Here is a 15,546-nt window from a genome sequence, read left to right as displayed (position 1 = left end):
GCAAATAGTTCCTTTTGTATAGTTCCATTTGTATAAAATCCTATATAAGAGAAATATGTTCTTAATGATATATATATGTATATATATACNAAGCCTCTGACTCTTGATTTCCAGCTCAGGTCTCGATCTCAGGCTTGTGAGTTCAAGACCCGCATTGGGCTCCATGCTGGGTGTGGAGCCTATGTAAAAATAATAAAATAAAAAAATAAAACAAAATAAAATTCATGGAACCGTAAATTTAAAATGAGTGAATTGATTTTGGCTCTACTAATAGGTAATGGCTTACCATTTGAAAAACACAACTTTATCACTCAAATTATTTAGACTCAGATAAAGTCAAAGGGATTTCTGGAATCAAAATGATGGTATAAGAATCTAATGGGCTGTCATGTTGCTCGTGTTTAGATTAAACACTCTCTGACTATTAAACCTGATACCCAATAACTCCAATTAGCATAGGCCTTCATAAGTCTGTTCTCAGCCTTATTTAGAAGAGGACTAGTAAAATGCTTTAATAAAAATCACTTCACTGTTTGCAGAGAACTGTCACTTGCATTTTATCTACCCTGAGCAACAGTCCAATAAGGCACATATTTTTATTCTTCTTTAACAGGTGAGGATCTGAGGTTTAGAGTCACAGAGCTAGTAAATACAAGATGGACTGAAGTCCACTCACATTTGAGTCTACTGTTTTCCTATTACATCACAGATGGCTTGAAGAGCACTGAGTCATGGGCTCTTGACTTTTGGTTTTAATTTCCTTGTTATTAGGACACCCAAGCACCAGAAGACATATTTGGTACATCTTATTTGCTCTCAAAAAATAGAGTTTAGTTCTATTGCTATCATTCCAACCCACAGATCTATACTTCACGGGTTCTATAAGATCAAATGGAAGTCACCTAAAAATGCAGCTTTAAAAAAAGATGTCCTTTACCTAAACATTTCCATTTTTCTTCTTGCAAAGAGTAGAATGCTCTTTCCTCAACAGATTTGGCTAGTTAATCAAAAAGAAGAAACCATCCAAAAAGGGGAATCTATGACCTCTTTGTCAAGGGAAGGAAAATAATTCAATGCCAAGAAGGGCTATTTTTATTTTCATCTGATGATCTGCAGGATATTTTAAAGGTCAGCCCCCATGGAAGTGAAAGGAGAAACTGTTTAAGAAGTGCTCCCACAAATTCCTCCCCTCTTAATAGCCTCCAGCCTGACCCTGTGTTATCAATAGCCGGTTACCTTGGGTGGTTAGAGCATGATTATATAACGAGGACAAATAACTAGTTCTATCCCTGCAGAGGTCACTGAAGTAGCTTTGATGTGCTCTGGAGCCACCCAAACCACCGCTGACCCCAGCAGTTACAATGGAGTCCAGAAAGTTTAGGTGGGTCTTCCTTAACTCATGCTGCTACTAGAAATACAAGTCAGTAGCATCCCTTGGGCAGCTAAGGGGAGGCAGGGTATTTGATTATTCACTTATCCTTAGAGCATGACTATGAGGCCTCAGTCTCCGGAGATAAGAAGGATGGGACATGTCTAGTCTGTGTAATACAATCACTCTAAGTTGCAGCAAAGGAAATCTTGCAAAAGTCATTCATTAACTCTATGATCCTAGGCACACTGTTTTGTTTCTCTGAACCTCGGCTTCTTTTTCCAGAAATGAGAACAGTCATTTCCTACCTCACCAAGTTGTTGTGAAGCTTAAATGAGCCAAATGTGAAAAAGCTGCGGGAATTGTGAAAAGCAGTATAAGCATTCACAGTCACCCTATTCTTTATCAGAATCTACTTTTTCTTAGAGGGTATTATTTTTTGCTCAAGATCTTTGTTGATTCATTTAATAAAGGTTTGTTGAGTGCCTGTTATGTGTCAGACAATGGACTAGGCATTGGAAATACAGAAGAAATATAATGAAATCCTGATCCTCAAAGACTATCTTGTCTGTGGGATGAGATGTGGAGTGTGGGGTTGGGAAGAGCAATAGGAAAAGGAAGTTGAGTGGAGTAGATGCTATGATTTGGTACTGAGATCCCCCTTTCATGTCAAAGGACGTATTACCCCCTGCTGTGGGAAATAACGTTAGTCCCTTAGAGGGAATGCATGGATAAAGAGAATCACCTTGCCCAAGGTCATGCCCACTTCCTGAGGAGTTCATATCCAATAACTGATCAACTTAGTATACAAAGACACAGTCCCCTTTCTCCAAACCGGGGCACTTGAGAAGGGTCATTCTTCTTCAGAACACCCCATAGGGCTGGCTGACATTGACAGTGCATTGCAGCTTACCTTCTTCCTCTGACCGATCCTGCTTCCTTCCCTTCCTTTCCACAAGTATTGATCCCAGAGAGCTCCTTAATAAACCTGCACACTGATAGCCTTCTCAGAGTCTACTTCTGTGGTGATTAATTGTATGTGTCAATTTGGCTAGGCTACGGTACCCACTTTTTGTTCAAACACCTGCCTAGATGTTGTTATGAAGGTATTTTTTGGATGTATTTACCATTTAAATCAGTTCACTTTGAGCAAAGCAGATTATCTCCATAATTCGGGAGGGCCTCATCCAATCAGTTGAAGGCTTTAAGATTGAGGAAGGAATTCTGCCTCCAGACTGCCTTGACATGAATTTTGCCATTCACGTCTATATCATGCAAGGCCAGTTTTATATAAGAACATCTACTTCACGTGTAGTGTCACCAAAATCACAGAATTCATGATTCAGAGATTGCACATGCAGATGTATTTTGTTCTTACCAGACAGTAGAAAATATGCACAAAATTAACTCAACACTTTGAGTTTTAGTTCCTGATAAGCACACATTCTACTAATACTCCTACCTTCAGCTTACTGATGAATAAGAAAGGACTGAAAGGCAAAGGATCTATGGGTTGCTGAATATTTTCCTTCCTTCTCTACCATCATTTTTGGCATAAGTGGTTGGCCAATACAGGGAAGTATCATGAACAAAAAATATATAATAGTAGCAAAATTCATGTCAATTAATAATTTTAATTTTCTTTACTTAGAATGACATTAAATATCACATAAATAACAAATAGCAAACAGACAAGAGAGAAACTATGGAGGAAAAGAAAAAGCTTTATATTATAGTACCTTTAATGGCACTTTTTCTCCTGCTTTTTGAACAAAGGGCCCCCCATTTTATTTTACACTAGACTCTGAAAATTCTGTAAAACCTCTCACTCCACCCTCCCACTCCCCACTCCTCCATCAATTAGCAACATGTTTTATTGATACGTGGAGTTGGGTTTGAGGAAAACTCAAAAGTTTTCTAAGTCCTGAGAGGCTGTCAGAAATAGCTGGGAAAGGGGAATTGAGGGAAATGGAGGAGGGGGTTCCAAGCAGAGGGAAGAGGATGCACTAAGTCTTATAATCTAGAGAGACCGTGGCTCCCACAGAAAATTAGATACCATTTGGTTTATCTGGATCTTGAGTTGGAACAGTAGAGTTGGGGGAATCTAGCAAGAAATGACTCTGAACAATACAAGACAGGTCAGATCATGAAGGTGCCGGTATGCACTCTGCAAGAACTGGGAAGACAGTGGAAGGTTTTAAACAGAATGTGATTAAGAGAAGATGCACTATAGAAAAATCTTTAGTACCCCCTTTGATTTTAAGGGTCTCACATACAGACCTCTGTGCTACTGTTGCCCTGTGAGCCCTACACCGCCTAACCTCCTGACCATTGACTTTCCTTTCACCCAAATGGTATAGTCCTAGTTGCCAAGCAGAGAACACTGCACCGGTTGTCAATCCCAAGGGAGCAGAACAGCATGCATCGGTTACCAGTCTCAGGGGAGGATTCTAAACATCACTGCCTACTGCATCTTAGTATCAGAGTTGCCAAAGAAAACACAATACAGTCAAGCACTAAACAGAACAGCACTTTATATACGGAAAGAAGACAGAGCAAGATCAGACTCAATAGTGTGCATCAGTCCCCATGGCCAGTGGGTTTCTCCCAGCAGCCCATGCAGGGCAATTTGCCTATGCATTCCCCTCCCGTGCTCCAGTGGAAGGAAACCTACATCTTTTTTCAGAGGACAGACATAACTATGGGGTTGGCCAGGTGCCATGGGGTGCACACACTTTGAGCAGAGAGAATAATCATTGCCCTTGAAACAGGGAAAAATATTCCCACCCAAGGTGATAAGACCATCACAGGTTGTGTGAGCTCTTTATCTCTTGTTGAGGACTGGGGGCCAATCTTCTGCAGCCTAGTGGGAGCTAGAAGACTGCTAGCATGAGGCTGCCTTTCCCAAAACTATTTAACCTTCAATGTCCAGGTCAGATGCCATCACCTCCTTGACTCTTCCAGAACTCTTCTAAAAAACCTAAAGGCAATTCACTGGAGAATGATCCATAAAAGAAACAATTGATAAATTAGATTTTACTAAAATTAAAAATGTTCACTCTTCAAAAGCCACTGTTCAGAGAATGAAAAGACAAGCCACAGACTGGAAGAAATATTTGCAAAGTGCATATCTGATAAGGAACTTGAATCCAAATATATTTTTTAAACTATAAAAAATAAATAGCAAGGGAAAAAACCCCAACTTTAAGAAATGGCAAAAAATTTGAATATGCAATTCATCAGGGAATACATAGGGATGTCAAACAAGCACATGAAAAGGTGCTCAATGTAATTATACTTTCAATTATAAAATTGAAAATAAAGCTCAACTAGATATCATTACTTATCTATTAGAATGGCTAAAACTTTAAAAACTGAACATCTCAAATGCTGGCCAGGATATAGAGGAAATAGAACTCTCATATACTACTGGTGGGAATGTCAAATGCTACAGCTATCTTGGGAGACAGTTGGGCAGTTTCTTAACAGTTAAACATACAACTAACACACGATCCAGTCATTCCACTCCAGGACTTTCCCAAGAAGAAGAAAAGGATACATCCCCACAAAGGCGTGTACACAACTGTTCATAGCAGCTTTATTTGTAATAGCCCAAAGCTGGAAACAATGCAAGTGTTCGTCAGCAGGGGACTGGATACACAAATTTTGTTACATCCATACAACGGACTACTACTCATCAATAAAAAAAGAGATGAACTTTTGATACACACAACTATATGAACGACTCTCAAAATAATGATGCTGAGCGAAAGAAATTGGACATTAAAAGAAGTACACAAGGATTCCATTTATATAAACCTCTGGAAAACGTAACCTAATTTATAGTGACAGAATGCAGATGGTGGTTGCCCGCAGACAGGGACCAGGGAGGCGGAGGACAGATCGTGGGAAGTCGCCACAGGCAAAGATTACAAAGAGGCATGAGGAACCTGGGAAGGTGTAAAAAATATGTTCATTATCACGATTATATTGACAGATTCACAACTGATGATGTGTATGTGAAAATTTTCAAATTGTACCCTTTAACTATATGTGAGTTAGTCTACATCAATTATATATCAATAAAGCTTTAAAAATATATATATTTGCTGTCTTGGGATCTTTTTCACTATTCCATCCCCTTTTGTATATGTTTAAAATAGTCCAGAATAAAAAGTTGAAAAGAAACACCTCTGTCTTTTTGGTACAACATAATTAGACTCATGGAGCTAGATGTGGCCTTGAGGTGGCATCATATCAGTTCCCCTTTTCCCCTGAGAAGGTCAACAAGGCTCTCCGTGCATAAGCTGTTATAACCTAGGTGTTGTTGCTAGAGCTTTCAGGAGCATGCTGGGCTTACAGAAATTTAATTTGACCCCCAAAATGATCCTCATTTTTTTCCCTCTACCCTTACTGCCCCCCACATCGGGGCAATATCCAAATGTCTGTCACTGCTAGCCGTAAAGATTTCCCTACAGCGTCTGATGCCCATGAGAGCAAACAGAGGTGGAGAGAAAAGCAATGCAGAATACGTATGTGATTGCTCAATCAGCTGCTGTCTTTCTCCCAGATAGCTCTGGCTGATTTAAAGGCAGGCAGGGCTGAAATGACAATCAGACCTGATTTTTCATCCCACCTCCACTGTTAACTGATCTACAACCTTGGGCAAGTCGCTTCCCCTCTCTGCTCTCAGTTCCCTTCTCTGTAATATGAGGGGCTGCTGTCTAGACTGCCTGCAAGGTCTCTTCAAAGACTGATATTTACAACTTCTCTTTTCCATGTCCTTGAAGAAATAAAAACAAAACACAACAAAACAAAACAAAAAACAAAAAACACTGTATGGTGAGACTCATCAAGGATGTTACAGTATGAGCACTTGTCCGTGACTGCTGAGACAGGAGGAGGAGTACTCTGAGATGGATGGGTATCATCTGGGCTATCATGTCAAGCTCATTATACTGAAGTTGGAATACGCATCTTGGTCAGGCACGGTTTGCTGAGAAGAATGGGAAATTTTCTAGAAACCGCAGGGCTTTCTTAGAACAGAAATGAATGAAGCACAGCTAAATCTTACAAGAGGCTGAAATTGGGGACCATAAATCATGAACACTCTTATTCACCCCTACTCCCTCGCTCTCGTACTCTCACTCACTAATGACCCCCCTTCCCCCACCCCTGGATCTGTCTCCTTGAAGGACTTACTCTGTGCTTCAGTGACACATGGTGGGAAAGGGCTCAAAAGCTCAACATGACCTCCCACTCCAACACCCAGCACCACCTGATTAGTTTTCCATTTGAAATTCCAGAGTCCCAAGAGAGGAAGGCCAGCATTAGCAGCTTAAGTTGGGTGGTTCCCTAGTATGAAAAGTTGTCCTGGGGCACAGTGGGGTGGTGGGTCATCAGGCACATAGAACAGCTCTCTCTGGGGCTAGCACAAGGGAAGTTCTTTTAGAAGGGGACATGAAGTGACTAGTAGAGAGGCCACATCTGATGAGGTTTGGAAATCCAACTGAATGCCCACAAGGAAAATGTCTTCCCCTACTAACGTAAGAACTAAGTTCTTAACTTCTTAGACCTCTCAAACCTTAGAGATGCGGGGCTGAGGACAAGCCAGTTGTGGCAGAGCTGGATCTGGAATTCTGGCCACTTGATTTCTAGCCCAGGGGGCTCTGTTAGGGTGAGCTCTGCCAGAGGCCGTCCTCATGTCCAAGATGGTGCTGCAGAAAGAGTCTACTGCCAGGAAGGATGTTGGTTATGATGACTCCACCATTTAATCATAAAACAGGAATTGTCACTAGTGATAAATTGCATTTTTAAGATGACAGCAACATTATCCCTATCCCACATGCTCTTCTTACACTGTACCTTGATGTTCCTCCAGTGAGTGGTGAGGTCTATGTCCCCTCCACTTGAAACCTCACAGATCTTTGAGGCTTCCTCAACCAAAAGAGCAGAAGTGATGCTACACAGTTTCAGAGGCTAAAACATTAAAATGCCACCATGTTCTCCTGGGACACTTGCTCTTGGAACCTAGCCACCATACCAGGAGGAAACCCAAACTAGACCACATGGAGGGGCCACACAAAGGTGTTCAAGTTGAGAGCCCAGCTGAGGTCCTAGCCAACAGCTGGGATCAACTGATGCATGAGTGAAGAAGCCTCCAGATGGTTCCAGTTCCCCAAGCCATTGAGAAACTCCCTGAGTTTGAATCTGAGGCCCCAGATACCAAGAAGCCATCTTTGTTGTGCTCTGTCTGGAATCCCGTGAGTATGATAAGATAGTTATTTTATGCCACTATGAGTATAATATGTGTGAGTATGGTAAGAATCTGTGAGTACGGTAAGATAGTTACTTTATGCCACTGAGTTTTGGACTGATTTGTTATAAACAATAACAACCCACTGGTAAATCAACTACTAGAAAAACTTTGGGATCTTAGAGACAAAGTTTCCTGGGAATTTTTATCCTAACTATCATCTTAAGATAGACTTCAATTGCACTACTGCTAGTTGCTTGACGTAAAAAAAAAAAGACATATGCATTAAACCCAAAGTCCTGTATCTGTGGGCTTGTTTCATCACCTGTTATAGTAACTGCTCAGTGCTCAGTGTCTGTCATTTCGTGATAAGACAGGATGCCTTTCTGACCCACAGAAGCCACCTGAAGACTGTCTCAGTTCCCTGTACTTCATTCCATTCTTAGAGTCTTTTCTTTTCCGTTATTACTAACTACTCCCCCAAGTTGTGGCAAAGCTAAAAGACACCAGTTGTTTCCCTCTCTCAGTCCATGAGAAAAGCTTCAGTATTTGGTTCTAGCAACTCTGGAGAGAACCAGTATCCAATGCCACCGAGTGGAGAAAGCTGGTCTCCATTAGCTTTCCTCCTCACCCCATGCTTGCCCTCCCCATCCCAGTAGCCATGGAGCTCCTGGCTTTGGCAGCCATTTGTAATTTCCTATGGCCCCTGCCATACCTCACTCCCCATCACTTCGGTAACTAATTACATGCTAATTACATGTTAACAGAGCCCTCGTGTTGTTATTTGCGGGATAATATAGGATTATATTGAATGTTTGTCCTGTGTCAGGCACTGTGCTAAGCATTAGGGATACAAAGGTGAAAGAGAGCCACGGCGGGTGTTCAAGAGGCTCCCAGTCATCATTGCAGAGCTCAGAGCCCCTCCTCCACCAGCTGCAGCAAGACTGCTGCTGATCCCACTCCGTTCCTCACCTTCTAATCACTGACTATCAAGGATAAACACACAACAGCAAAGCTGTCGTTAACCATGAGACTTGGGCACATTTCTTAGTATTACTAAACCTCCATTTCTCCAGCCACACAATGAGGCTGATACCGCCTGGCGCGCAGGTTGTGGGAAAGGTGAAACAGCAGAAGATGGAGACGCAAAGCTTAGTGTCTCAGCCAAACTCAATAAATGCAACTTGTCTCTCCTGCTTTCCCTAACTCCATGCTGCTGTCCCCAACCTACTCTGTTTTATCATTTGAGTGCCTTTTAGATCCTATTCCTCTGGCTGCCCTCTTCTCTGATGTGAGGGGAATTTCTGTGCAAAGGGGAAATGGCAGAGTGAATCAAAAAGACTATAAATTCGAAGTTCAATATGCACCATCTTGATGGCATCTTAAGAGTCACCCAGTCTCACCCCTTTAATCTCCTTCCTTCCTTTTATTTATTCATCCAACAGTCCTCCTTATACACACAGTAAACCCAGCCCCTATATCTCTTTTTTTGTCAAGTCGGAGAATCTGTCTTCTCTGAATCCTCTCTAGGTTCTAAGCCCTTCTTGGCTGGATGCAGGGGTGCATGGCGTGTGAAGGGAGGGAGGTGATAGGAAGGAGAGCAGTTATAAATACACGGAGGAAGCAGATATAATGTAAAAGATTTTTAATTTTATAATAAAAGACTGTATCTTGAAAAAAACTTTAGGTGTTTCTGTTTGTTTTAAACCTGTGTTAAGTTTTTGTTGTTGTTGTTTTGTTTTGCAAAAATAGCCACAATTCTTCATGTTTCCCTATATCTGCATCTTTTGCAATGTGACTTTACAGCTCCTTCCATCAAGGAGTGGACTTTATTTTCTCACACCCTTCATCTGGCTTGTTTGGATGGTTCTCCAGTCCCAAGTCTAGGTCTCAAGAAGCTTGCACACTTCTCATTCTCTTAGAACCCTGTCACCACCATGTGAACAAGCCTAGGCTCGCCTGCTGGAGCACAGGCGCCCACACCGAGCAGAGCTCAGCTGTCCCAGACGAGGCCAGCCTAGACTGGCCAACAACCAGGTGACACTCAAATATGTGAGCAAACCCACCTGCCATCAACTGAGTGACCACCCAGCCCACAGCTGAGACCAGAAGACACACCCACAGACTTGTGAGCAAACATACATGCTTATGGCTTGAAGCCACTGATTTTTGGGTAATCTGTTTCACTAGAATATCCAACTAACACCAAAACTATAGAAAAATAAAACTGAACTAAATCTTTGTAGTTGATGGAGGTTCTCAAAGCAGTGGGTAAGAGTCCGCACCTCTGCAAGTTGGAAAGAGGTTTTGATATTCTTTATTTTCTCTCAAANGGTGCATGGCGTGTGAAGGGAGGGAGGTGATAGGAAGGAGAGCAGTTATAAATACACGGAGGAAGCAGATATAATGTAAAAGATTTTTAATTTTATAATAAAAGACTGTATCTTGAAAAAAACTTTAGGTGTTTCTGTTTGTTTTAAACCTGTGTTAAGTTTTTGTTGTTGTTGTTTTGTTTTGCAAAAACAGCCACAATTCTTCATGTTTCCCTATATCTGCATCTTTTGCAATGTGACTTTACAGCTCCTTCCATCAAGGAGTGGACTTTATTTTCTCACACCCTTCATCTGGCTTGTTTGGATGGTTCTCCAGTCCCAAGTCTAGGTCTCAAGAAGCTTGCACACTTCTCATTCTCTTAGAACCCTGTCACCACCATGTGAACAAGCCTAGGCTCGCCTGCTGGAGCACAGGCGCCCACACCGAGCAGAGCTCAGCTGTCCCAGACGAGGCCAGCCTAGACTGGCCAACAACCAGGTGACACTCAAATATGTGAGCAAACCCACCTGCCATCAACTGAGTGACCACCCAGCCCACAGCTGAGACCAGAAGACACACCCACAGACTTGTGAGCAAACATACATGCTTATGGCTTGAAGCCACTGATTTTTGGGTAATCTGTTTCACTAGAATATCCAACTAACACCAAAACTATAGAAAAATAAAACTGAACTAAATCTTTGTAGTTGATGGAGGTTCTCAAAGCAGTGGGTAAGAGTCCGCATCTCTGCAAGTTGGAAAGAGGTTTTGATATTCTTTATTTTCTCTCAAAGTAAACATCAACTGCTTTTAGTGATAAAGCCTCAAGTGGCCCAAATACTATTTAAAGAGCCTGATTAAAACTGAATGTTCATTCACCTTTAAACTGAACGTCTGTTGTTGGAAACAATTAGAAAACAAAGCTGGGACCAGGGAAAAGGCAGGGAAGGGGGTGGTCCTTGCTTGAGATTTAAGCAAGAACCCTTGTTTGAGATTTAAAAAATTAGAACCAAGAAGATATGTGCCCCTCTGTTGGCAGAAGCGGTGTGGCGATTGCAAGGCAGACATATTATCCAGCACCCTCCAAAAACTTAAGGGAAAGGGAGGGGCCATCTTGTGAGCATCTGAGTTTCTGGTGCCAGTTATTTCTGGCCTTGCCACAGTAGGAGCGGTAAAATCCCTTTTCTCCTAAGCAGATTCAAGTCACTCTCAAACAACTTGCAACCAAGAGTCCAATGACAGTATCAACAGGAGAGAACCCCTGGCCCTTGCAAGGCAGCTCTGAAGAAAATTTGGGGGAAAAAAACTGGAGAAAGATAAGTTACATGTGGCAGACACAGAAAAGCACGACTCAGATCCTTCTTCGAGAAAGAACTCTAGGCCCAGCTGAAAGGAATGTGGATGACAGATACATCTCCACTTTCAGGCCAAGGGCATGCTATTCTAGCAGCCCGAAGTCACAGACTGACTAAAGCAATGTAGTTGAGGTCGTGCTATCCTGGTGGCAGCCTCCAGCTAATCATTAAGCAAAACATGTGGTGCAGGACTTACCCATTTCCACCCAGCGCAGCACTCCCCTAGTGGACAATCTCCCTCCCACCTCCGAATGCCCCATTGGATTAGCAGAAGCTCTGCCAGTTCAGCATCATAGTCCAGCCTCCCTGCTCAATTCTGCTCCTTCCTTTTTCCTTTCAAAGGTGTTATTCCTCCATAAGCTCTTGTATTTCTAACTCCACGTCCAACATTTTAGGAAGCCCTAAATTTAATGCTTAATGGTCTTCCTCCAGCAAATTTATGATCATACAAGATTATGAATATTTTCCATAGACCTCTTCTCTACAAAAGGCAGAAGGGAGAANCTCCATAAGCTCTTGTATTTCTAACTCCACGTCCAACATTTTAGGAAGCCCTAAATTTAATGCTTAATGGTCTTCCTCCAGCAAATTTATGATCATACAAGATTATGAATATTTTCCATAGACCTCTTCTCTACAAAAGGCGGAAGGGAGNAGGGAGAAAAAAAAAAAAAGCCCTTTCTATGAACCATGAGTAGGTAGAAAGGACCAATATCTTCTTCTTCCCCGTTTATCCCAAACTCTGGGTCCCTGGCTCTGGTTCCTATCTCTTCCTACCATTCCAGGGGCCACACTGCAATGTGTAGCGAAATCAAGACCACAAATCAGAAAAACTGTCCTGATCTATCTGTTATACTTGTGGTATCCATGAACTTGCCTCCAAGGCCCTGCCCCCCTCTCCCACCACAACTCCTTCTCTTGCCTCACCTCCGACCCCATCTCGGGAGCAGAAGATTAATTGATGAACTATCACTCTGAATGATGCAGACCTTGTACATGTCTGAGCCATTTATTTTTAATATTTCCCAAGATATCTACCCTTGAAGCTCCCAAAAACATGATGGATAGCTGGAAATGAGCCTGAACTTGATTCTTCATTTGATTTTCTACTTGGTATATTTAGAATGGGAAGAAATTACAGCTTGTTCACACCTTGACATATATAGTCACTGGTAGGATGACTGACCTTCAAGCTCAGAGAATTCCTAGCAGAACTTTATATTTCTCCAACTTGATGAGCACAGAGCACATTTCACTTCATAATCAAGAATCAAACACTCTAAGGAACACTGGCTTATTGGAAGTTGTGCAAATATCATTTCTTCAACTTTGATTAACCCCAAAGACACAAATATTGTTCTAATAATATACAATAACTATGTAAATAGTCTCTAAAAATTGATGCCAACAATTTTTGGGTCCTTTGCCCTTGAACCTGGGCTGACCTGTAAGTATTTTAGCCAATATGGGGGGAAATGATGCTCTAGGACTTCAGGAACCAGGCCTTAAGAAAATCAAGAGAACTCCCCAGGAACCCAGCTGCTTTTCTCTAGGAAGTCCACACCACACAGAGTGGACATAGTGGCAGCCACAAAAATGAGCTATCTCACACATTCCAGTACAGTTGAACTCCCAGATAATTGTAGACTTTGCCTATATCACAAGAAGCAGAATTGCCCAACTAAGCCCAGTAAAGCTATAGAATCACGAGAAATGATAAAATGGTTGTTTTAAGCCACTAAGTTTTAGGATGGTTTGTTACACAGTAACAGGTAAATTAAACATGATTTTTAGATATTCTTACTTAAGTAATATGAAGGTAATAGGGAATGGGCACTCTCACACACTGCTGGTAGGAATATAAATTCAGTGTATACTGTATGTAAACACAAATAAATACATGTAAATATATATATATATACCNTGCTGGTAGGAATATAAATTCAGTGTATACTGTATGTAAACACAAATAAATACATGTAAATATATATATATATACCCAAAAAAATATCAATTTGGATGGCAATTTGGCAGTGTTTATTAACATTTGATATGCATATGTCCTATAATTTAGCAATTCCATTGATCAGTATCTGCTCTAAAAAATCACCCACCTGTATACCAAGGAACATGTATAAATATGATTATTCTAATATTATTTGAAAGAGAAAATGAAAAAGCAAGAAATGAAATATCTATCAGTATAGGAATGGCTACATGCCTAATATGAACCCTTTGTATCTACAGAAAGAATAAGATAGATTTATATGAACCAACATAAACAGGTCTCCAATATATTCTTGAGTGAAAATAATAAATTGCAGTACAATACATACAGTAACAGGACATTTATGGAAGAATACACAAGGCAATACTGTATATTTATAACTGCCTATATATCTAAACGCACGGAAAGTCTGAAGGAGTTAACTGTAGTCTTAGAATTGGAAAGGCTATTCCTTGATAATAACTCCAAGACTACAACAGCTTAACACAATAAAAATTTATTCTATCCTCACAAAAAGTGTGATGTGGGACAGGTGGCCCTCCTATGTGATTCTCCTCCAAGTGGTGACTTAGAGATCTGGGCTGCTTCCATCATGTAGTTACACAATCTGGTGTGTGTGTGGCCTTTGGGGGTCTCTGCATCGGGGGAGGGGAAGGATGGAGGAGGTACATTGGCTTTAATGCCACAACCTAGAACTGACAACATGTCGTTGCAGCTCCTAGTTCATTGGCTAGAACTAGTCATATTGTCCCAACGTCACTACAGTCCCATCTTTGAGACACTTACATTTATTTCAAATATTTTTCACCATTATAGATAACACTATACTGCATGTGCACGTGATAATCTGGCAATCTCTTTGGATTGATATATCTATTTACAGTTTCGAACATATTTTACATCCATTATCTCAGACTAAACTTCATAAAAATCTCATGTGATAAGTAACCTAGTTATAATTCTCCTTTTTTTTTGCAATAGGAAAATTGGGGCCTCAAGAATCTCAACCAAGGCCTCATGGCTGTAAAAGAGCTGAGACTCAAAATGAACTCTGTGATGTTCTAAATCCAGTTCCCTTTTTCATTAGACACATGCCAATCAGCTTCCTGCCCTATATCATATCTTTTAAGATGGCCTCAGTATGTGAAAATAAAAGGAACTTAGCCAGCAAATAGATAAGGATTTTAAGGAAATGAAAGAAATCGCTGTTGCCGAAATCTGGGTCAGAGTGGTTTTGAAAAATGTTTGTTTCCATGTCTGTCTCCTTGATTACAGCCTGACTTTCTAAGTGGGATTAGGCCACATTCACCTCTACAGTCCCAGGTCTTGACCCGTGTTGAGCCCTAGATATTTATTGAATGAATAAATAAATAAATGGTGACAGAGATACGCCTTCCATATCCCCTGCCATAAAATCATAGCATTTTCAACCTTGAAGAAATCTAGACCCTTGCTACTCAAATGTAGTCCTTGAAACAGCAACATCAAGATCACTGGGAACTTGTTAGAAATGAAGACTCTCAGACCTCACACCACCCATAACTCAATCAGAATCTTCATTTTAACAAGATTTCAAAATGAATCATAAGCACTTGAAAGTCTGAGTAAATTCAAAAAATAAATACAAGTTTGAGTAAGTCAAATGCACCGACCTTGAGTAAACTCTTCTGTTGTATAGATAGAGAAGCTCTATAGATACTCCAACCTTAGATATAAGCCACCCTGCAAGCATAGTCCCCCACCCCCGACTTTGCTGATCCGATACTTTTTTTTTTCTTCAAGATTTTTGGGTATTTATTTGAGAGAGAGGGAGAGGGAGAAAGATCACAGAGGGAGAAGCAGACTCACTGAGAGCAGGGAGCCCAACGTGGGGCTCAATCCCAGGACCCTGGGATCATGACCTGAGCTAAAGGCAGATGCTTAACCAACTGAGCCACCCAGGTGACCTGACCTGGTACTTCTTTACACTATACCTTCTTCTTAACATAAAAGAAATGCACAATAAGTGGAGTTTGTTTAAATTCAATACATTGTCTGTGCAAGGTTGGAAGAGGTAAGGTGGTTTTTAGTGATATGATACTGACACCAATTCTCATATGTGGAGTTTTTTATATCACGCCACACAATTCTCTGACACCAGCCGGCTGTCCTAAAATTCAGCTCAATTTTGACACTATCTACCCAGAATTCACATCAGACACTACAGGCTAAGGACTCAGTCCCACAAGACTGCCCCCACTTCAGA

This window comes from Ailuropoda melanoleuca, chromosome 6, assembly GCF_002007445.2.
Source record: "Ailuropoda melanoleuca isolate Jingjing chromosome 6, ASM200744v2, whole genome shotgun sequence".
NCBI lineage: Eukaryota > Metazoa > Chordata > Mammalia > Carnivora > Ursidae > Ailuropoda > Ailuropoda melanoleuca.
Note: the sequence above shows the minus strand (reverse complement) of the source record.